The sequence below is a fragment of the Lathamus discolor genome, chromosome 3 (genome assembly GCF_037157495.1).
Source record: "Lathamus discolor isolate bLatDis1 chromosome 3, bLatDis1.hap1, whole genome shotgun sequence".
NCBI classification, from domain to species: Eukaryota; Metazoa; Chordata; class Aves; order Psittaciformes; family Psittacidae; genus Lathamus; species Lathamus discolor.
In genome coordinates, this window is record NC_088886.1 from 52,338,857 (window position 1) to 52,362,269 (window position 23,413).

The 23,413-nt window shown below is 41.6% G+C and overlaps 1 long non-coding RNA gene across 2 annotated transcripts in view; it reads left to right on the plus strand.

The window, feature by feature from the left end:
• Positions 1-2,323: 2,323 nt before the first annotated feature.
• The window catches only part of LOC136010992 (uncharacterized), a 49,158-nt gene continuing 28,068 nt past the window's right edge, over positions 2,324-23,413 (plus strand). Inside the window, exons 1-3 of one of the 2 annotated variants that reach the window (XR_010611131.1) lie at positions 2,324-2,434; positions 18,287-18,370; positions 18,667-18,907. This is a non-coding gene — a long non-coding RNA (uncharacterized LOC136010992). Of the gene's footprint in view, positions 2,435-18,286; positions 18,371-18,666; positions 18,908-23,413 lie in introns of those variants that run through there. The other variant, XR_010611132.1, reaches the window with a different exon arrangement.

The window sequence follows — 23,413 nt, forward strand, 5'->3', positions numbered from 1 at the left end:
TTTCCTCAGCAGCTCCTCATCCATCCAAGGAGGTCTCCTGGCCCTCCTGCTGCACTTCCGTCTAGTTGGGATGCAACACTCTTGAGCTTGTAGCAGGTGATCCTTGAATATCAACCAACAGTCTTGGCCCCCCCTGCCCTCTAGGGCTATATCCCATGGAACCTTACTAAGCAGGTTCCTGAATAGGCCAAAGTCTGCTCTGTTGAAGTCCAGGGCAGTGAGCTTGCTACATGCTCTTCTCACTGTCCTGAGGATCTTGAATTCTACCATTTTGTGGTCGCTGCATCCAAGCCTGCCCTGGAGCGTCACATTTCCAATGAGCCCTTCCCTGTTGGTGAGCACAAGGTCAAGCATGGCATCTCTCCTTGTCCACTCCCCTATTACTTGCAAAAGGAAGTTGTCTTCCACACAGTCAAGGAACCTCCTGGATTGCTTGTGCCAGGCAGTGCCATCGTTCCAACAGATGTCAGGGTGGTTGAAGTCCCCCATGAGAACAAGGGCCTGTGAGCGTGAAGCTTTTCCTATCTGTCTATACAGTACTTCATCTGCAGGTTCTTCTTGATCAGGCGGTCTGCAACAGATCCCCACAGTAATGTCCCCCATAGCTCTTCTCCCTTTAACCCTGACCCACAAACTCTCTGTCGACTGCTCACCCGCCCCCAGGACAGAGTTCCATGCTCTCCAGCCTATCCCGAACATAAAAGGCAACTCCCCCTCCCCGCCTGCTGGTCCTCTCTTTTCTAAAGAGCCTGTAACCTTCTATTCCAACGCTCCAGTCACAGGAGCCATTCCACCATGATTCTGTGATGCCTATTATGTCATATTCCCGTAGATGTGCACATATCTCTAATTCCTCTTGTTTTGTTCCCTATGCTATGGGCGTTTGTATAGAGGCATCTGAGACGAGCTCCAATTGAAGCCGGCTCATTGGCCGGAGTGGCTGGAATATCTCTACATTGCTCCGAGCATTTATTATAGGTGCTGGGAACTGACTGGGTTTGTTGGGATGGAATGATGCCCCCCACCCCCAACACATCTAGTTTAAAGCCTCCTTGACCAGTCTGGCAAGCCTCCTACCAAAACCACTCTTCCCCTTTATCAGAGCAGCTCCACCAGCCCCCAGTAGACCTGGCCTACAAACTTGGGTCCTGCGTTCAAGACACCCAAACCCCTGACTATGACACCATCCTTTTAACCATTTATTAACCTGGCCAATCCTCCTAGCTCTTTTAAGGTCCTCCCCTGTATCCTGGAGAATTGGCGAAAGGACAATTTGAGCTCCAGAGCCCCTAACCACCTCTCCCAGGGCTCTGTAGTGCTTCTTTATGTTCCCCGGGCTGCTACTATCTATATCCCTAGCACCCAACATGGATCACTAGAAGTGGGTAACAGTTGTGGGACTTAATAGAGCAGGCAGCCTCTCTGCAACATTCCTGATCCGTGCCCCAGGTAGGCAACACACCTCCCTTGAGACTGGGTCAGGCCAACAGATGAGTGCTTGTGTCCCTCTCAAAGTGCAGTCCCCTACTACTACGACCCGCTGCTTTTTCCTCGCTCGCAGCACCAGTAGAGGTTTTCTTTAGCAGTGCACCAGCTGGTTGTTTCTGGTGCCTTTCCTCATGAGCCCCCTGCAGGACAGCAAAGCGGCTCTGGGTGGGGACAACCGATTTAGCAGGAAGCCCCTTGCTTTTAATTGTCCTCTTCCTCCTTTCTTTGTTGTGTTTGTTTTTCGGTTTTGGGGTTTTTTTGTTACTAATTCCCAGCTTCCCGGGTTAACAGCCGCCTTCTTTTCTCCATGAGCTGGAGGGGAAGCTTGAGGCCCCTGCACAGTTCGGGGCTAGCACAAGCAGCCCTGCTTCCTCTCAGCTTCCCTGACATCTTGCAGCCTATTAACAGCATCCCGCAGCTCAGCCACCTGCTGCAGGAGGGCCTCCCCCAGGGAGCACCGAGCGTAGTCCTGCCCCTTGTGCACCTTTCCCTCACAAGCCCAGTGCAGGCACCCTCTACACTCCGAGCCTGTCATCGGCTCTGTCTGGGTGCCTGCGCTGGCCACCGCCGGGGCAGCCAGAGCAGAGCTCCCAGACCGGGCCCCGGTCATACGGCGAGTGCTCACCATCCCGCTCACCTGCTCGCGTGAACTGCCACACAAACCGCCTCAACCCACCCCGTTTGCCCGCTCGGTTCGCCGCGCTCCCTGGGGCAGGGTTTTAACCACTCAGGGCTGGTGCTGCTTCTCCTGGGTCCGCCCCTGTGAGTCCCTGCGCGCGTCAGCCGAGCTGCCGGCTCCTGGGCAAGTCCCGTCGAGGACTTCAGGCTCTCGCTACTCTTGAGTTGAGGCTCCTGGACGCTGATCTCTCCTCCGCTCCGGTGTTGAAGGCGTCCTCTCTCGAGCTACTCACTTCAGGAATTGACACAGCAATTCAGTGTAAACATGGTAAGTAATGAACCGTGTTTTCAGTTCTGATACTACTTAATGCAGGTTGAAGTAGAGAAATAGTGGAGTCCTGTAAACAAAACATATGGCCAGCCTTTTTGTTCCTGTCACACAAATTCGTTATGTTAATTATTGTTGTTCTTGGCAAGCTCTGAAAAAGTCCAGGAAGCTATTTCCAAGAGCCATCAGATTTTCACACTAAATGCATTTTAGAAGTATAAACAGCACACACGGCTTACCAAAATCATAGGCTTTTCCCCACCTTGCCCCTCAAATGATTTTTGACACATATTGTCATTGAATTAAATGGCAGGGAGTGCAGCTGTGTTAGAATAGTAACTACCAGAAACATACATCACATGGAGCTATGTAATAGTTACATGTAATGGAAAGCCAAGCTGAGGTGGGAGGAGGTCTCATTCCTGATTTTGTCACTAAAGTCTCAAGTCTTAACATTCAAATTTTCCTCTTCTCACTTGCTGCATTTTTAAAGTAACAGTTTAGTGCATTTTTAAAACAACAGTAAGTAGGCAGCTGCAGCTCATCCGACCCCGGACAGAACTCAATACATTCTAGTTGCTCTCTCACGTAAAGAGCAACTCCACCACCTCGCTTCGCTGACCTATCTTTCCTAAAAAGGACATAGCCATCCATGACCACATTCCAGTCATGTGAACTGTCCCACCATGTCTCTGTAATTGCCACTAGATCATAACCTTTAGCCTGCACACAGACTTCTAACTCCTCCTGTTTATTCCCCATGCTGCGTGCATTGGTGTACAGGCATTTCAGGGAGCCAGTCCTAGTACTCTTTTTCCCCTGCGGGACAGGGTCTAAAAAGCTATCCTTTCCCACAAGTGAAACAAGAGATTGATAGTCCTCCTTAGCCCGCCATCCTTCAATCCCTAGCATGTTCCTCTTGGGCTTGTCCCCAACAGGCCCAGTTAAATCCCCTCCCCCCTTCATAACTAGTTTAAAGCCCTGTCAATAAGCCCTGCTAACAGGGGCTATAATGAACACTTGTTTTTTGTGCAGAATGTGCTTTTGGGTCACTATAGTTGGCACTGTCATAACTGGTCTGAGGAAAGGCTTACGAGTGCCAGACAAAGCTGGGCCTTGTGTGTTAGTAAACTGAGCTCAGGTTTGGTTTAAAAGGCAGGAGGTTGTCTGGTCCTGCGCAAACAGCTAGCAGGAAGCTTGGCCCCTGCCCTGAGCAGCCAACCTGAAGAGAAGCAGCCGAAGCACAGCTCGTTCTACAACCATGATTATCGCTGTAGCTATGACATACCATGCTCGGAAGTGTAAGTTTGTGGAAGAACTAGTAAACAGAGTCTCTCTTGTGGAGTACAAACAGTCCTTAACATGATGGCAGCAGTGAATCTGTACTTGCAGGACATTACTATGAGGGTGAAAATAGAAGTTCCAGTTCAGCAAAGCATGAAATGCTCTCACATCACAGAAAAGTTTCTTAAATTTTCTGAGTGACTTCATTATTAAGAAACCAATTCCTACCACCCATCATCTGGCACGCCAACCTTGTACGCTAAGTGCAAGATTTTCAGGCAAATAACTTGATGCTCTTTGCCCCACTACATCCTATGAAGTAGCTATCTGACAGCTCTGGAGGTTCCCCTTCTATCTTTCTTTTATTATAATAACCTGCAAATAAATAATAATCACAGTACCGATATTGCTGCTTAGCTTGCATAGTTGTGAAGTCTCATTGCACCTTTTCTTCCCCCTCTGTCTTGATATCCACATGTTGACTTTCGTCTTCTACCCAGATTTTAAGTTTTCTAAGGCATTAACCAAATGGAAGAAAGAGACAATGCCCATGTCTCTTGGGTGCTCTAATGTTTGAACAACAGCTACACTAGTAGTACCTGGTCAAGAGAAAAAGTGTGACTGGCAGTCAGAGATGGATGAAGTCAGAGGAACAAACAGTGATACTTTAAACTTCCACTGATACTCTTCCAGGACACTTTTAGTAAGAGCAGAGGGAAACTAAAACAGAAGGAAAGCAAGAGAGTAAGACTTAACTAGAAATCAGGAAGAGCTTCCTCAGCTTGGCCATTACAAGCAAAGTATTGAAAACCTGCAAAGAAAGGCATCGTGGCTAATTCACAAGAGTTCATGCAATACATCACTGCTTTACTTCAGTTGCATTGCAAAGAGAAACCCAAACACTAACCTGAAAAAAGTCACATTGCATTAAAAACACTATGTATTTTTAAATTTCTTTCTGTGGCATACAGCTACTGGGATATGGAGTTTTAAATTCTGATGATATTAGTGATACTTCCATGGGATGCATTATTCATTACTGCACCCTGAAATGCCAGCTATTTCCTCTGATGCTACTCCACAGAGAAAGAAGAGCTGATCTCCAAAGTTCAAACTGAAGAACTGTGACTTAATTTTGCATTTTCTGTTCCTTTTATCTGGATTTCTGAGATGCTACCACTGTGAAATTCAGATAGAGATAACAGATTTATAATCCATTTTTGAAAGATACAGGAGAGATAGATAAAATGAAAACTCTTCATCCCAGTGAGTGATTCAATTTTTGAACCTCTCTTCTTTCCTGAGAGAAGTCCTAGAAGTCTAACTGGGAAAATTGGGATGACAATAAACACTGACAAAAAGGAAAGGAGAGAGCCAGTTGAGGGGCACAGTCATGATGGAAGAGTTGCAACCTAAACCCAGCCTTTTAAATTCAATAATCAGCTTAGCTCTGGCATATCAACAGGGATATGAAATAGATGTTTTTGACTTCCATTGTAGCATATTTCATAATTTAACCTCGACTAACTCAAAGAGAAGGGGAAATAATTTGGTCATTTAATAAACTGAAATGTTTAAACAAATATTTCTGTTTACACTGAAAGCAAACCTTTTATGAAAGTCTGTCAATCTTAAAAGAGAGCTCACAAAGCAAGGGAGACGTAATGGTGGCCACTAGAGAGTGGAAGGATGAATGCGAAGTGCTGTTTGTGAAGTGTTGCTTTGCCTGTCTAAGGAGAGCAGCTGCCAAGCACACTCAAGAAAGAAATGTGAAATCACACATCTGTATGTGCACTGCGTCCACCATGTTTGCTCTGAGGAGAGAGAACCATATGAAGCAAGACAGCAAAGGTGAAATCCAGCAAGAAATCCTACTTTATTGCCATGGCAACCCCACCCTGATGAAAAGTAGGAAAATAATAAAACCTCTTTAGGAAAAATAAAACAGAAAATGGTGCTATCTACCAAGGGAATTGAGGAAGATGCCCTTTAAGGAAGAGCTTGACATTTCCACCATTTGGTGACTCTTTGAAACAAAAGTATGGCTACAGCTTTTGCAAGCTGCAGAGTTAGAACATATTGTATTTGATAAATTATTTAGTTTGTTTAGCAGCTGAATCCTGAATTATAAGTGAAAGCTGTAGTTACACATTAGAATCTTTAATGCGGTTGCAGCCAGAAAGAATATTATTGTTGTGATTTTCCTTGATGTCTTCTGACATCCGTCATCCTTTAGCACTAGAATCACCTTTCCAGCATTAGACTGGATGGGTAAATGTGGGTGTGGATAAATGTGTTTGGGTGCACGTATGTGTCTTAGGCAAGCCTAAATCTGAATCTGTATGTTTGTGGTTATAAAAAGTTTTATGCATTTATGCCTGCTGTACCTAAATTTGGTGTTGATTTTCATGCAAACTGAAGTAGATTACATACAGTGTCCATGTAGACCCTTCTGGGGTCAGGGAGCCCTGCAATAAAACATCTGCTGGTAAAGGTGGTGGCAACAGCATCTCTTACTGTAATGATGAGGAGCCAATATGCAAGAGAAGAGTGCTCAATGCATACTGCCAAAGGGGAAGGGCTAGGGCAGGTAGAAAAGGCTTGTGCGAGGCAGTTTGTCTGCACAGCTCTTGTGGTACTTAGAAACTGCTCTCACACTCTTGCTCCCTCTCTCCAGAAGGCTCCTGAAATGGAGCAGCAGCTGCAGTAATGCAGCCTGCCATTTTCCACACTAAAGCTTTCTTGTGTATCAGGGACTTACTGGCATAGAAAGGTGCAATATATACCTCCACCAGACTTAGGAAATGTGATGTAGTAGGTGTGTTTGACAAACATAATCCTTTAATTTTCATCTCCTATTTGCAAGCCTTATTTGTTGTTGTTGTTTTTTGTTTTTTTTTTTTTAACTGATTTGCATGGACAGCGGATATTCTAATTCTGTACAGTAATGAGAAAAGCAATAAGACTATCTTACCATAGGGCACTTTTAAGACTAAATATATTTCTTTCTGTTTTAAATAGAATGTATCTGGGGTGGCTGTTATTGTTAGTATTAACTGTAGCTAAGCCATTAGACTGGCATGCAGATATCCTATTTCAGGTTATAATTACTGTGTACAAGGTGGTAGCTATAGCAAAGAATGGAAAAAGAATTTAACCTACAATGGGATATGAAGGTGAGAACTGTTTCCAAAGCACTTGATTCCCAGGCAAGAGCTTTATACAATCACCTTCCCCTGTCTCATGTATGTACCTTGATAGGAAGATCAGCATTCTTCCTTAACCCGGTCTGCTCATCCCAGTTCACACCATGTGGACACCATGTGCCCACCTGGCACTGAGCTTCAGGTTCTTTCTAGCTCTTCAGCACTCACCAAACCAGCAATGCCCCATGGAGGATGGAGGGAAGTCCTCTCCAGCAGCCCCTTGGCTGCCCCATCACATGAAACCCTGAGCTCTTGCACTGACACTACACAGCAGCAATTGCAGATGTTCAAAAGGAGATCTAAAAGTGAGTGTATAGAAAAGCTCATGGAAACAGTTTGGCAGGTGTTAGAACACATTTTTGAAAGGGGCACTGAATTCAAAGAAATTCCCAGCTCTGCTTCCCAAAAATTTTGGATGCCAGAGAGGGACTCTTCATGAGGGACTAAAGTGATAGGACAAGGGGCAATGGATTTAAACAGGGGAGATTTAGGTTAGATACAAGGAAGAAGTTCTTTACTGTGAGGTTGGTGAGACACTGGAACAGGTTGCCTGAAGAAGGGGTGAATGCTCGATCCCTGGCAGTGTTCAGGGCTGGATTGTCAGGGCCTTGGGTGACATGGTCTAATGGAAGGTGCCCTTGGCCCATGGCACGGGGTCGGAACTGGATGATCTTAAGGTCCTTTCCAACCCATTCTATGACTGTATGAATTTGAACTCTTTCGTAACTGGAAGGATAAAAAGTTCAGTACTGTAGTGAATTCATACCTTTTTTAATCCAGTGGGAAGCTATGGACTTTAGTCTCTACTACATTCATCAGGAACCACTTCAGAATTTAACACAATACCGCATTAGTGCATGGTGTAAAATGGAGTTATGATCACAAGAACTTATAAATTTTGTGTGCCTAAGAGCAATAACTCAGCAGCTGATGTGTGCCACCCCTATATTGTGAAAAGCACATACAGAATTTTCTTTGAAATAGCAGCAATTCAGAAATCTGTTTGCTTAAAAATAAACCTCCACAGAATCTACGTGATGTCTGGTACCAAAGGGAAGAAAACCTGTGCCTTGCAGCCAAGGTCTTGGAGACCTTGGATAATTCACTGAAAGACAGCAGCAACGGAAGTTGCTTTAGAACAGAATTAACAACAGCTCAAAGTTTCCTCATTGAGAATATTTCAGGAGTAGCTTTCTCCTTGCAGTATATGCATTGCTCCTCCTAATATTAATGAGAGATATGGCTTCCTGTATTTTCCATCAGTATTAATGAGAAATGCACGTGCCACTAATGTTAATGGGAACTACACATGCGTGTAACTCCCATTAATGATCATTAGACATCCACAGGAGAACCCTCATTAATGCTAACGAGTGTTTCACGTATATGCAATTCCCATCAGTATTAACTAGAGCTCTATGAGCATGTATTGCCCATTTGAGTTAATGAGATATATACATGCATGTGGCTGAAGCCGTGATTAATGTTAATGCGACGTATACAGGAGCTGACAATATAATTAATCTCAATAACACTAACTTGCCCTTTGTGTTTGGGTTCTAGTTCGTCTTTAGGAAATGCATTGTTTTCTATTAATAATCTAATTTGGGTATTACTCTGGCTGTGTACTAAGTACCATGCAAAATTAAGACAAAACAGAGAGATCTGTTTTCTGGATGACGCTGCAATCTCTGTCTATGTCACAGATCAGAGTATGGCAATTTGTGTATTTATGCTGGGGTTAGTATGGGGATATTGGTGAATACATGCTTTGATTCTATGGTTGTTGATCAAAATCACCTTTCTTAATAATGGCAATAAATCTCATCCAAGGCTGTACTCTGATTGGTACTTTTGGTAGCTGGGATCTGCCTTGAACTTAGATCCTGCTAGCTATGCTTTCATATGCTGTGAGTTTTGTGGCAATTTATTTTACAAGTTCTCTTTTACAGTTAGTTACTCCTAATCGATTAGAGGCTGTGTATGGAGAATGGGCTTAAATTGTATCTTTAAGTTAAGTAAGTTAGTGGAATTTACAAACTGAAAATATTGCATATTGGCATCAGCCTTTGCCATTTCAGGGGGATCATCTGTGCAGATACTGAATTTTGCTATGTATCTTTCGTATCAGCAAAACTCATAGATAGTCAGACAGTAAGCAGAAAAGACCTCCAAATGTTAAGATTGGTGTAAAAAAAAATAAGTCCTTGCAATGTTACTTCTTAAATGTGTGGAAAATCTCAGAGTTTCTTACCCAAAACAATAGCCTTACTCTCTACTAATACTGTGTACAGTCACTTTTGCCTTGCAAAACAAGTGTAACAAAACAGCATGGAAGAATATCACGCCTACTTTTGCACCTTATATATGGCTTCTTAAGGAAGCACCTAGGGAGATGTGGGTGGGAACTACACCAATATAAGTATCTTGTGTCCTTTTAACTCCCAGATATGTTCCAGGACTGGTCTTTATTTGTTAAGACTGGGAGGTAACACAGTCATCAAAAAGGGAACTGGAATTTGATGGCTCAAAATGACACTTTGTAAGGACAGCAGATTTTCTGCACTGCTACACTGGTTTATGCTTAAAAGAACTTAGGAAAACTGAAAAGTAACACTACTGTCTATCAGAGAGGGTCCATCTGCAAAGTATGCTCATGACACCAATATATCTAGTCTAAGAAATACTTGCTCCTCAATTTATCCCTGCCCAGACATTTTTTTCCACTGGCTCACACCAAGGTTTTCAGTCACACCATGACTCTTTACTGAACTATGCTCTGAATTAATAACTGAAGTTACCTGTTTAGGGAAAACTCAGTACCGTATTAGAATATTCTGCTGGGGTTTTTGTTTTTCTTGTGACCAGATCATTTGAATCATCCAATTTATTAAGGACAGCTGTATCAACATAGCTAAAGGGGGCTAAAGACTACCCTGCAAGGACAGGAATAAGCACTTTGAGAAAGGTGGTTACAAAGAGACCATGTCTCAACCAGACTGTATTCTCAGATCCACCAGTGAAAGTCCTCATGACTTCTGGAGGCAGCAGAAGCACGGATTCTCTGGCTTTCAAAGGATGAAGGCCACATACTAAAAGACAATTAAAAACCAAATGAAAACCCATGGCTTGATTTTCCTGTTACTCATTTTTTCTAGATGCCCCATCACATTCTTCAAGCTGCACCTGCTCTTAATTGCTTTATTCCAACTAACAGAAAGCAAGGGGGTTCCAAGTCAGAGGAGCAAATACAAATGAAAACAAAACAATCCCAAATCTGAATAAATAAATGAATAAATAACCACAAAGTGTGCTTCTGGAACAGCATGCACTTGAATTTAGGAATGAGGAATTTAATTTTGTCTATCACAAAACCATGACTTAAGGCTCACTTTTCTTCCTTTCTGAGCATGTAACATTTGTTTACATATTTGCAGCTCTGGGGCTCAGCAGTGTAATCAATTTCCTTATTTTAATTAAGGGAGTAAAATTTGCATATGCAAACTCCCTTCTTAGTGGTGTTAACGCCAGCAGCTTTGCAAGAACTAAGAAAACAGAAAAAAGGCAGAAATCAAAAAAGTCCAATCAATATTGTTTCACTGAAGTAAGGGAAGGAGCAGAGATGACAATATGAAAAGTTTCCAGTCATATAGCTTATGCACTGAGATTCTGGTCCAGCTTTAAACTGAGGAGGTGTTTTAATAGCTAGTACATGATGCTTGTCTGTCACACGAGCTCTGAGCTAAATAATTCAAGCTCAGGTTTTGTCATTCTGTTGGAAAGCCAGGCATAGGTGAAATACTTGTAGCCTTGAGTGACTGCTTTTTACAGAAGAGCTCCTTTCTCATCCAACCTGGAGAGAGGCTCATGTTTTGAGAAGCAAACCCTTGCTCCTCAGGCTTTCACAGGATGCTTCAAGTCAAGCTTTATCTTCCCTTTTGAGTCACTAGAAACATACAGATCCTCTGCAGGGGGACACTGACAAGAATCAGTGCAAGACAAAGCCAAGTGCCTGCCTTATTTAAAGACAGTAAATGAAATTCTGTGTGCTTCAGACAAGGTCAGAGAGACATTTGCAGGTACACCAGAAAAAGAATATTTTCAAGTAAGCATGCAGGGGCTAGCAGGTGACTGGAGACTGTTGTGGTTTCTTCATGCTAGTTTAACTATACAATCCTCCAGTAAAATTTGGACAGTGATGTTAAATCCCACTGACCTGCTCACCTCCAGAAGGCAGGTCTCTTGTTTTAAAGAGACAGAAGCTTGGCACAATGTACTGTTTTTTGGAGCAATCTCCCTTTCCGTTCAGGCACCCAAGTTGCTTAGAAGGGAATCAGTCCTTAGAGCATACTCAAAGAGGCCCCCATGGAGATGAGTATGCCTATATTAACATTGGAACTGCAACATGTTACAAAATACTGTACAATATAACAGGCTCCAGAGAAGCCACTATGGTCCATTGGGTAAAATATGCCCTTCTGTAATTGCTCACATGGATATTGATTCGGAGAAAACTCCAGGGACAAACTCGCCAACAAAGTTTTAAGTTGACAAGCAGGTATTCTTTATTCCGGCACCGGGAGACAGGGGGGATGGCTCCACCTATCATGTCTCTCTCTTATTGCTACACTAAGCTGTCCTTATATAGCCCCTGGGCATACATACATATTCATGAGGCTACGTATGGATTACAGAATTTTCCAGAAAGTTCCCCTCATGCGTACAAAATTGTGGTGGTGATCTCTGAGGGTCGTTTACTTCTTCCAACAATCTTCATCACTTCTGGCAGCCTTCGAAGCATGCGCAGTAGATGCTCATACCAGCTTAATTGGATCATTAGCACCAGAGACATAATAATCCTCCTATCCTCCTACTTACCAGTTAGTTTTAAGAAAAACAGTCTAGAAGAACAGGACACAGGGATAAGGAGTATATGGGAACGGCAGGTGTCCAGGATGCACTACAGTTAAACTATGTCAGCTATAATGATTTATTTTGCACAAGAATTCTCAGTATGTTCTTTAGCTGTACTCTATTTTTTTCCTATGTATTGTGCACCCCAGTAATTTTCCATTGCTACTGTTACAAAGCCGTCAAACTTGACATTACTTAAAACTAATTCTAAAGGTTTATATATTCCATTTTGTGATTTTGTGCCCCCCTTGTCTCAATATTGACATTGATACGTGGACAGACTCCACAACTCATTAGAGTTGTAAAGTAGGTATGCTTTATTCAGCACTGAGGCACATGGGGATCACTCCTCCAAAAGCATGCGCACCCTTTCTTTGTCACTCAATTCGTTTATATTACATATAATGATCACCTAAACATGAGATTGCTTCACAGCTAATATATATGCAAAACCTATTCCCATCTAGTATTATAATTAGTTTTCTGGCATTTGTCCCATTGGTGCAGCTGCGCAGTGCCTCCTGGTGGTGATCATTAGGGGTCGTGAAGATGAAGGCCTGTAGTTCATCACCATGAGTAACCTCTTGCTTTGAAGCAGACTCAATAAGGTTCCGGTTCCTATCCAAACCTCAGGTTCGGTACAAGCCGGTTTTATGTATCTTAAAGCAGAAACTTGTCACGTTTGTAAATTTTGTTACTCTGGCTATCTTTTGTTCCTTTTCTTTCTAAAGATACTATTTGAACAAGAATGTCTTAAATATTAAGCTATGAATCTTATCTACTGCAATTCTGCCTAGCAGCTGTAACTCCTACAATTCTGCTTCACCATTCTAGCAGCTTTGACTCCTACTGTCCTGCTTCACTAAGCACAGTGATTGCTTCAGCAAGCAGGCACAATGTTAACCCTTTATTCGCAGGTATCAACATGACAGACCAAAAATACAGAGCTGGTCTACTGCATAAATCTGCAGTAAACTTCAGAGTTGTTACAGTCTATTGAGTAAATAATAAAAAGTTTTAAAATGGTCCGAGCATGTATTTCACAATATGACACAACCATTTCAGAGAAAACTATTGTGTCAATTCCCAGGCATGTCCATGAGCGATTTCCTTTCTTTTCCTTATCGTTTCACCAGTTAGCCTGACTGTTAGATATGCCACTTGCATGATGAGCCACAGTTCTTTTCAGTGCCTGGGCACGAATCACAAGAATCCTGTTGTAAATCCACACCATAGCAAAGCAATTTAGCTGCTGTGGCTTTAGGAAACAGCCTTAGTAAATATTTTAACCTGAGCTGGGAGGTGAGGGGAATGAAAAGTGATGATGAGGGAGGTGAAGATATTTTTTGGCAAATTGGGAAATGCTGAAATGGTCTCTCCTCTCCTACTGTGGACTATAGCTTCCCCTATTTTTCAATTTGACTTTTCTTTTGTAAACTAATAATGGAAGGAAACATTTTCATAAAGCTCCATTTCCTGACAGAGAGAAAAAGACATGTTGATCCATGTCCATCATTACGCTCAGTCATAATTTTATTTAATCCTGTGACTTGAAAGGGCTTACAGAGAATAAAACTAATCATGAGTCTGATTCAGCTTCTCTGTGAAATACGGTAAATTAAGACCGTGGAAAGAATTGCTTCCTGCTAGCCGTTAACAAGAAGTTTGTTGTCTAATTATCCAGGGCTAAACTATTTGTAATTGTCATTCTCACACCCTAGGAACAGCTAAGTTAATAGGTCTACATTTTGTTCTCACATCTCTAGATCAGGAGGTACTCTAGATTATACAGCTGCAAGTGTGAGCAGAATATTTACATCTGAAATAATTTCGTCACCTGTCCTATGAGCTCTGCTGAGAATTTTCTCAAGGAGGTACCCCTGCCTTTCTTGGTCCCATAGGAAACAGTCAGCTGGCTCCATGGAGAGCCTCTGCACTGAATTTCTCCCAGGAGGCAGGTAAGAGTCCCAGGACCTATGGGGCACAGAGCACTGGAGGCAGACCCTCATAGCTTCACCATCACTAATATGTTAAAGAGGTGGGAAATATAGGGATATATACATAGTATGCTAGTCTTAGACTGTAAAGAGAAACAACAAGCAATGCACTGAAAGATAGACAGTAAAAAGTATTCAAAATGTTGTGGAAGTTTAGCATAAGGAACCCAGAGGATAAGTTTCAGAAAGGGAAGAAGTAATGAACTGCCTAAGCATGCCAGCCAGAGTCCCTTTCTGTTAGTGGAGACAGAGAAAAGCATCTCCAGAAACTCTAACCTCACCTTGTCCTGGAACTCCACCAAACAGGCTATTTACACAGCTGTGCATAGGAGAGGGAGCACTTAGGAAACCAGTTTGAAACAGATGCTTCAATTTTCATACAGTAAAGTTAGATGAGATTAATTCTGTACATGATTTCAGCAGCTGAGGTTTCAAGAAATATATCAAATGTAGTGTACAAGGCATTACGGCTTACTGACAACAATTTCGTTGTACAGGTTAGAACTGAAGCCCATAACACCACAGGGTTTGCTCAGTTTTTATGGTGTCTTTCAGTTAAGGATGAGAAGCAAACCCAGTATTTGGATTCCAGAGTCCAGAACTTGCTGACAGTATGAAGAGAAAACCACAGAAACATTGAACATATATGGAAACTCGGTGAACTCAGAAACAGGATACACTTTGAATGCTTTTAATTTAACAATGTATGTTTCAAGCAGCTATAATAAGACACAACTTCCAGGGGTTACGCAATCAACTGCACAGTATATGTAAAAGGATTTCTCACATGGAAAACAATACTTCTGGTGTCTAATACTAATTTTGACAAGTATACACGAATAATTTTTGAGATCACCTACTGGCTTCATGGTGACTTTATAAATTTTTTCTCAGAAATCACTTACCAGTATCTTTAGGGTTTCTTCATACAGGAAAAATGGTAAATTCTCTTTGGTCCCATTGTAAAATAAAATAGCCCAAGGTCTTTAACCAGCAAGGTTGTAAATCATTACAGAACATCCGTGGGTGTTTCATTTTAATATCCCATTTTAAAGAGTGCAATCATTTGAAGAGTGTACCAGCATGATTATCTAACAGAGAAATCAAAGACTTGGTGTTTCTTTCCTGTGAAGAGGATATGTGATTTTTCATGTGAGAGAAGATCGACATTCTTATAGAAAAGGGCATGGACCCATATACTGTTATATTACAGTTAAGTGAATAGTTTAAGGCTGAGAAAGCAAAGTAGTAGCACTTCCATACGTGCCAAGTCCATCAAGCCTCTCAGCATTAAGCAGCTCCCACAGACTGCTGTTTTTAATGTAGCAGAATTCTTGCTTCGCACCTCACTGAATCACAGTCCAAGGACACTTACTCGACTCACATGAAAAGGCCTACTCAGGCCCAAGCATGCTTGAAACTTGCAAGGAAGAAGTTAAATGAAGATGGCTTATTGAAGAGAGCGCTCCCCATACACTCCAAGAGCACTCATGTCTTCCACTGGGGAAAGCTGGGTCAGCCCCATCACTAGACAGTGTAACGCAGTATTTGGTGTGCATCTGTTTATGCAATGCAGTGCACACACCCGCCTTTTATGAGCTACTGAAATGCCAACCAAGAATTATTGCTGTCCCTGGGCTTGTCAGTGCCACAATCAAAAGTGATTTGGTGTGAGGTCAACAGACTGCTTCTGCCCTCAGCCAGTGCCCCTGAACTGATCCACCTATGACTGAGCTACCCAAGGATCTAGAAAAATACGCTTTTTCATCTTTACTTGACAACTTGCCTATTTAAGAAACAGTTTGGGATTTCACACCTATTTGTCACCTGGCTAAACAGTATTTTATTTACCAGCAACTAAATCAGATATCTTAGACTGAACATATGTCACTGCTATTTTGACTAACTAACAATCATTACTACACACTGTCATCAGTTTCCATGGAGATAGCCCTGGTAAAGCAGCTCTCCCTATTCAGTATGTCCCAGTTAGGTAGAGTATACAGTAATAATATTCTACATTTATATAAGCCATTCATCCTCAAGCACTTTTGAGATTATACAATGTTCAGATACCACTGTGATGAGTGCATCGTAACTGCCTCCATGTAGCCACAATGAACTGCAGCAGCTTTTCAAGTGCTAGGCAGCAGCCAACTGACATGGCAGTTTCTGAGCTACCATGGATGCAGGAGCAATGGTACAGGGTCCCTGAGATACACCCATGCATGGCATTTCAAAACAAGGTGCAAAAAGTTCTTGAGTTTCTGAATCACTCTTGGGAAGAAAAACATTCAGCTTCAGATCTAATCAGAAAAAATCCATGTAATAAAATGCACAGACCTCAATCAGTTTAATTTGAGGAAATGGCCAAGGCATCTCTTCCTCTACATAATTCCACAAATCTGTTGTTTGGACTGCTAATCTCCCTTTGCCAGTGACTGAATGCTGCATTACTGTTGGATGTGCTTTCCTCCCTTCAGTACCTAATTTCACTTTTATCTCCTCTCTTCACTGTAGAAAGTATTTCTGACTAACCACCCACTTCTACAGCCCTTCATTTTTTGTTATAATTCTCCATTTTATAAATGCAGAAAGTGTCTCGTCTTCAGCCACACTTTCTAAATGACAATGGGAATGAAAATGAGGTATTGAATGCTTAGCTATTACCTTCCTCTGCAAGTTCTGTGCAGTATTTTATAGACATGGTGCATACAGCACATTGTTTAGTTGCCCAGAATGGAGTGATGCACTTCACTTGTAAGAGAGAAGCAGCAATATATTTGATTCATATAAGACAGTGAGTTAACAAAGTTCAATGGTAAATGTGACAGTGGTTTAACAAGGTTCGATGGCAAGGTACCCTTGAGCCCCTTTGTGTTCTAAACTCCTTCTCAGAGGCAACTTTAGGTGCAGCTGGATCCTTTATGTCTACGTGCACAATCCATCCTTTATAGCACTTAGCTAAGATTTCAAAGTTTCAGTGCACTTATTCTCAATTTGCTTACTAATTGTCCAATGCAATAATGAATCTCTCAGCTTTGAGGAGTAACCTTGAGAGGTGCCCCTCCTCAGGGGGAGATCCTGGCATGCAGCCCGCTGACATACATGAGAGCTCAATGGGTACTGGGCTGTCCACAATTTATGGAGGAAGACAGTTGACTCATAGTCGCACATTTCTCATACTCTACATACTGGCTACAGATGTTAGTTTCTTCCAAATCCGACTTGAGTCAGACACTGACCAGCACTGTGGTTAGGTCTGTGCATTGTTCAAATTAGCCCTTGGCTATTGTGTTATCTGTTTCCCCTGAATCCCCTTTGAGTTAGATGCAGCCATCACAAGCAACACATCCACTACGGCCGACCTCCACTCACCACTGGTGATTCTAACTTGTGCAGAGCTATGGGAAATAAAGGTCAGGCTGGAGGGGGGAAGGGGGGTGGGGGGGTGCGGGGAGCATACATTAGTCCAGCTGTAAGACATATACTTGCCTCCCTTTCCTCAGTAAGGCTTTTCCCTCCAAGTTCACTTGGGATTGTACTCACAATCTGTTGGAAGTGCCTGTGGTTAAACAACCAGCCCAGCTACTTACAGAGAACAACCCTTTCCATCTGCCCTATTAACTAAATATTGCCTTCAACTAACAGAGAATTTAAACTTGTTTACATGGTCCTGTTGTCAGCTGGTTGAGGGTTGTATTTCCCCAGAAGGAAGTGAGGGGTTTTTTATGTCATGGATGCTGCTAAGTCTTTGCAGACCTAACATTTTATTTTGGAGATGTCAGCTTTTGGTTTTTTTTTTTGAACTTCTGCTACATTTTGTAAAATCTATGAGAATACTATTGATAAAGTGCCATATTTTCAAATGCTTTTGCAGATGGAAGTTCAGTAAGGTTATGTATTTTATTGCCATTCTCTCATTATTCAAAATATGGATGAAGAGATTTTGCTCAAACTTGCTAAAATAAAAATGCCACTTTTGACAAGGACTAAGTTCAGAAAGCTGTTTAAGCCCCCACTTAGCTCCAGCATATGCCTACGATTTGTTGCAAGGGACTTAATTCACTCTCACTTAATGCATTGTTTTTGAATAGAGACATTTCTCAGAATCAAAATTGAAGTTTAGCCTCAGAGGTAAATGTTTTGGAAGTTTAATAGCTTCTGGAAATAGAGGAGCCCTATGTTATGTTTAGTACTCACTACAGCTGAAAGATGAAATAGGGACTCACTTCACTCAGCTGCTGAAATGCAGCCACCTGTGGGGAGTAATGTGCCAGCTCTTTAGTGCAACAGTGCAAAACCATTTAAGTGGGAAGTGAAGCGCAACCCCTCAGTCCAGAGAGAGTGTTTGCCATTGTTGTTTCCAAACAGCGTGACATTTTTCTCTAGGTGGAGGGCACTGTTTGTGTAATGCTATATTTGAAAAGGATTTGGCTTTGGATACACAGGAAATGGGATCCTGCCATCAGTCAATCAATAATCTGCTGCTGTGGACCACTCTCCCTTCTTAGCACTGGAAGAAACCAGCAGAGGTAAGACCATGAACAATGTGGATGTTGCTTAATGTGAGTGTCTGCCTAGAAGGGTTACTTTTATTTATCATTTTTCCCCCTGAAGCCTTAAGGAGAGGTTCGAATGTTTGGTTCAACCAAATAGCTTTGACACTTCTGCTGTAGATTAAAAGCACAGTTTAAATACCTTTTCTTTTCCATCAGAATTCATTGCCTTTCCTTAATATAGTGAATTTTTCTTATAAATTCTGTTTTAACTTTGATCTAAATGACCAAGCAGAATCTATCCATTTTATAAATCATCTTTATCTTTCTAGGGTAGAAATGGGGGAAAAAGAAAGGGATAGCTTGGGAGAAGTTTTGCAAGAGACAAGGCAACAGAAAAGTAAATTGCAGAAGACCAACGACCATAGTGCTAAATCTGAGATGATTTATTGAAGGCAACTGTACTCTGTATTGGTTTAATGTATCACTGTGGTGCTTTCTTCCCCTCTGCTTTTCATTCCATAAGCTCAAAGAATTTAATTTCTCTAAATTCACACCACTGCCTGCTCTTCCCCTCCCAGATCTCAGGAAAAAAAAAGCATTAGCATGGATTTAAAAATCATACACATATGGAATTGTATGATTCCGTGTGAAAGAAATCTCAAATGCTTAGATACACTTTCGCCTGAAGGTGGCAATATTTAAAAATATTCTGAAGGAAGATGTCTCACATACTGATACCTTTAATTAAAGTTTTATGTTTTAAAGCAAATGTTTCTCTCCCCCATTATTTTTTCACAGTGTGTTCACAGCAAAATACGATGAGGTATTGTAGATGTGTTTCAAACAATCTTGGGTGCACATTATGAAAAATTATTTGCAATTAAAATGAAAGCAAACAAACATATAAAACCGTACATAAGCCAACCCATCCATCCCCTCAATTTAAAAGCAATTTAAAAAAAGATAGATAGGCTACATGTTCCTATTCACAGTATTACTACCGATATGCTCTTAACTCCAAACCAGAATTGTTTCTTTCAAGCTGGAACTTGCCATTCTACTAAGTTATTTCATCTGCACTCCGTAAATGATGTGATTTAGAATGAGATGCATGAAACAGGCAAGAGGAGGCAGCATTCTGGGAGTTGTGCTGTATGGTAGCACGAGTTGGGTATCCTACAGATGAGGGGCAGAGTCTGTGTGCCCTCAAGATGGGCTGATAATCTGTAAGGGAGGTTTTCTCAAAACATTGTGTGGTGAACACAAGGGAAAAAAGGATTTAAAATAGAATTTCTATATTTGTGTTTTGTTTGTTTTTTTTTTTTTTTGTGGGTTTTTTATTTTTCCTAAAAATATATTTCTTTTTTTTTTTTAATGAAAAAAATTATACATAAATCTATGGTTGGATATCTCTCTTTGGATTATTAAAAACATAGGACATCAGTCTATTAATTTCTTAATCTTTCTGTCATAATTAATAGTTTACTAGTTTCCACAGTGCTCAGTGATCTTTCCTTTGACTTCTGTGAAATTCTGTGTTTTCTGCTATCCCTTTGATTATTGTCCTTGTGGCTACATGAAGAAAGATATTATACATGGAACTGAAATAATGTTTTACACAGTCCTCACTGGTAAGGATATATCTGAACTGCTTTGAGCATTGCCTACTAGGAAATCGTGGTAAATTTAAAGAAAAAAGACTTAACTAGGGCAGCCAGCAAACCAAAAGGAAGAAAAAATCATCAAAGTTTAGAAGACAGCAGCTATTGTATTAAGAGTAGTTAGGCAAGAAAAGCAACTGCTGAATTTGCCCTGTCTAGAGAAAAGATGACATGATAACAGTTGCGAGTACTTATGAAGAATTAATAAAAAGAAGGTGGTGAAGGTGGTGTGGGAGGACTCTTGGCAGCATAGGGAAAGCAGGTAGAAGTACAGTATTAGCTCAAAATTACTGAAGGGAAAAATTGTGGATTAAATAGTACAAAATGAGAGAAGAGGGAGGTAATATAGCAGAGAGGGTCAGTGATTTCAAAGCAAACCTTCATCCCTAAGGATCACGTCAACCTACATTGTTTGCACAGGTTGAAGGAGATGACTTCAGAGGTCTTTTCAACTCTAATATATATGGGTCAGATTATTCTGCTTTTTGTCAGTTAATCAAGGAGGAATGTTTCACACAGAGAGCCCTGCTTCCAGAGGGATTGCCCTGTGCAGAGCAAGCCAGGAGCCTAGATGCATACACCCTGCTGGCTCTTACACCTTTATATCAGCCTTGACCTTTACAATGGCCTTGACCTTTACACTGAACCTGAAAGAGGAAAAGAAAGCCTTGCTAACAGTTGCTCCTGTTGGTTCTGGAGAGGAGCTGATGTAAATGAAGCATAAACAAGAAGTGAAGTGTGGTTAGACAGAGTACCATTAGTTTGGCTGGAAAAAATGCTGTGAATTGTCATAATTCACATTGATGTATAAATAAGTTAAGAACAACTAGTTCACATAATTTCTGACAGAAGGTTGATTTTGGCTGAGTATCCATCCCTGAGAAAAAGTGAACAGTGAACTATTGTCCTTCCAAACCAGAAACAAATATCATTTAGGAGGTGTCGTGGTTTAAACCCAACCACAAAGCTCGTTCACTCACTCCTCCCCCTTTTTTTTCCCTCTTTCTTTCCTTCCACCCCCACCCCCCCCACCCCCCCTCAACCCTCACTGCTCCCGGAGGGATGGGGAGGAGAATTGAGAGAATGTAACTCCCACGGGTTGAGATAAGAACAGCCCAGTAACTAAGGTATAACACAAATCACTACTGCTACCACCAATGATAATAATGATAAGAGAAAATAACAAGAGAAGAGAATACAATACCACCGCCGAACGAGTTCAACCCCCCCGAAGAGAGACTGTGCCCTTCCGGGTCACTCCCAGTTACCTCCCTGGGCATGACGTGCTGTGGTATGGAATACCTCTTTGGCTAGCTTGGGTCAGGTGTCCTGTCTCTGCTTCCTCCCGGCTTCCCCTCGTCACCGGCAGAGCATGAGACTCACAAAGTCCTTGGCCAGAATAAACATTACTTAACAACAATTAAAAACAATCGGTGTTATCAGCTGTCTGCCCAGGCTGGAAGTCAAAACACAGAGCCTGCACCAGCTACTAAGAAGGAGAAAAATGGCTACTGGTAAACCCAGGACAGGAGGGAAGAAGAAAATAAGGCTGTAGACTTTTCCTGCCTATTTTTACCCACTTACCTAGTAGAGTGTATAAACAGGCAAATTCTCTGATATTGTCATACCTCTGGAAAAGTAATATAAACTAGCTCCCTCAGGGTATGAAAGGAGTTCCTACTAGACACCACAGTCACAATCTTGCTTTTAAAGTTTAGCCATATTTCTGGCTGGGTTTCAAAAGCTCTTCTGAGGCAAGCTCTCAACTCCTTTCCAATATATCAACTCCATGATTTTCAATGCATTTAGTCGTTAAAGTGGACTTGCTACCTTTGGCATTTCTATTAAAATTGCATGTTCAGAAAAGGAACAGTGGCTGAGTAAGCCACTGACAAGAAAGCACAGGTACCAGAGAGGAAACAGGATGATTATTTCCAGGCACATTCTCTAGGAAATTAAATAGAATGGATGAAGAATTGGTGGCAAACTTGCAATACAAACCACAGCATCATGAGACAACAAGGCAGAAAAGCAAAATTAACAAAATCTCAACCCTATGCATTCTGTTCAGACTCCATGTTCTGAATAAAAGTCATAACACAAATGACTGAAAGGGTTTCTGTACGCTCTGATACCAGATCATTCACTAAAGTAAATACTACACAAAATATTCATGACCAACAGTGCATGCAGCCTGCTCCTGTGAGGCAGCCGTTGCTGGAAAAGGTTTTCAGACTGCAATGGCAGGGACAAATTAAGTACATGAATAAACAGGGTGGCCTCAATATAAGTATCTTACAACAATACAAATTGAAAAGAATTAAACAATGAAAATGCATGAGTGAAAATAACATGTAATAGATAAATAAAGCTAAAGCACTATGTCATCCAAAAAGCTTTGTTACAAATAGAAAAGTCTTTATCAAAGTGTTAAAGGAAACACCTTTGGCTTTTCTCAGATCTGGTAGGATTTAATTTTGCGTTTCATTTGCCTAGATCTTTAGAACAAAGGAGCCGGGTACAAACCTCAGATATGTGGCGCTCATGCTTGGCGCACAGAAGAGAGGCAAAGGTAGTGCTAGGCTCCTTAATCCCAGAGCTGGCATATGAATAGATCAGTCCTAAAGCACACCACTATGCAGACGGAGGGTTTGTATTTCATGCCAGTGCCAACCCTCAGGAAATCCCTGAGCAACCGCAGGGATTATCTCCAGCAACCTTTTATTCTCCAGCCCCACCAGTCTTTTCCTAAAGCAGCTAGAAAAATCATTCTCCAGTTCATGAAGGAGGAATCTAGACAGGTAGCACCAATGGGTGCAGATTAGTGCACACTTTCCCTGTTCTGATCATGCCCTGGGACAGTTTGCAAGTCAACTGATGTGGCTTTATGCTGCCACACATGGCTCATTTCATCTCTCATGCCTGTCTTTGCAAGACTTGAGGAACCAAAGATGAAGTACCAGGGACTAGAACACTTCATCAATGCAAAGCACCTCTAAAAGTATGACAGATTTTATAAAGCATACTTCAATAATAAATTTTGATAGAGTCACATTCTCTGATTATTCTGATTATTATTATGACTCTTCTCTCTCCTGAATTGTGCCTATTGTCTTTTCAATAAGGGCTCTTGCTGAAGAGAAATTAAAGCCTGCGATACTAAACTTTGCACAGAATAGAATATTTAGTGTATGTTAGTTCATATTCTGATGTGCTAGAGAAAAAGTTCTCACACCTAACAAAATTAAGTTGGTCAGTCAGCAAGAATCTGTCAGGTCCCACTGGCTATAAAGATAGGTGGTTTTCCCAGGGTCTTTTTTAGTAAGGGGAATCTCAGGAAATTATTGTTTTGTGGGATTTTTTTTTATGAAATCACACTGCAGTGTACCTTTGGAACAGTGTCTTCATCTACTTA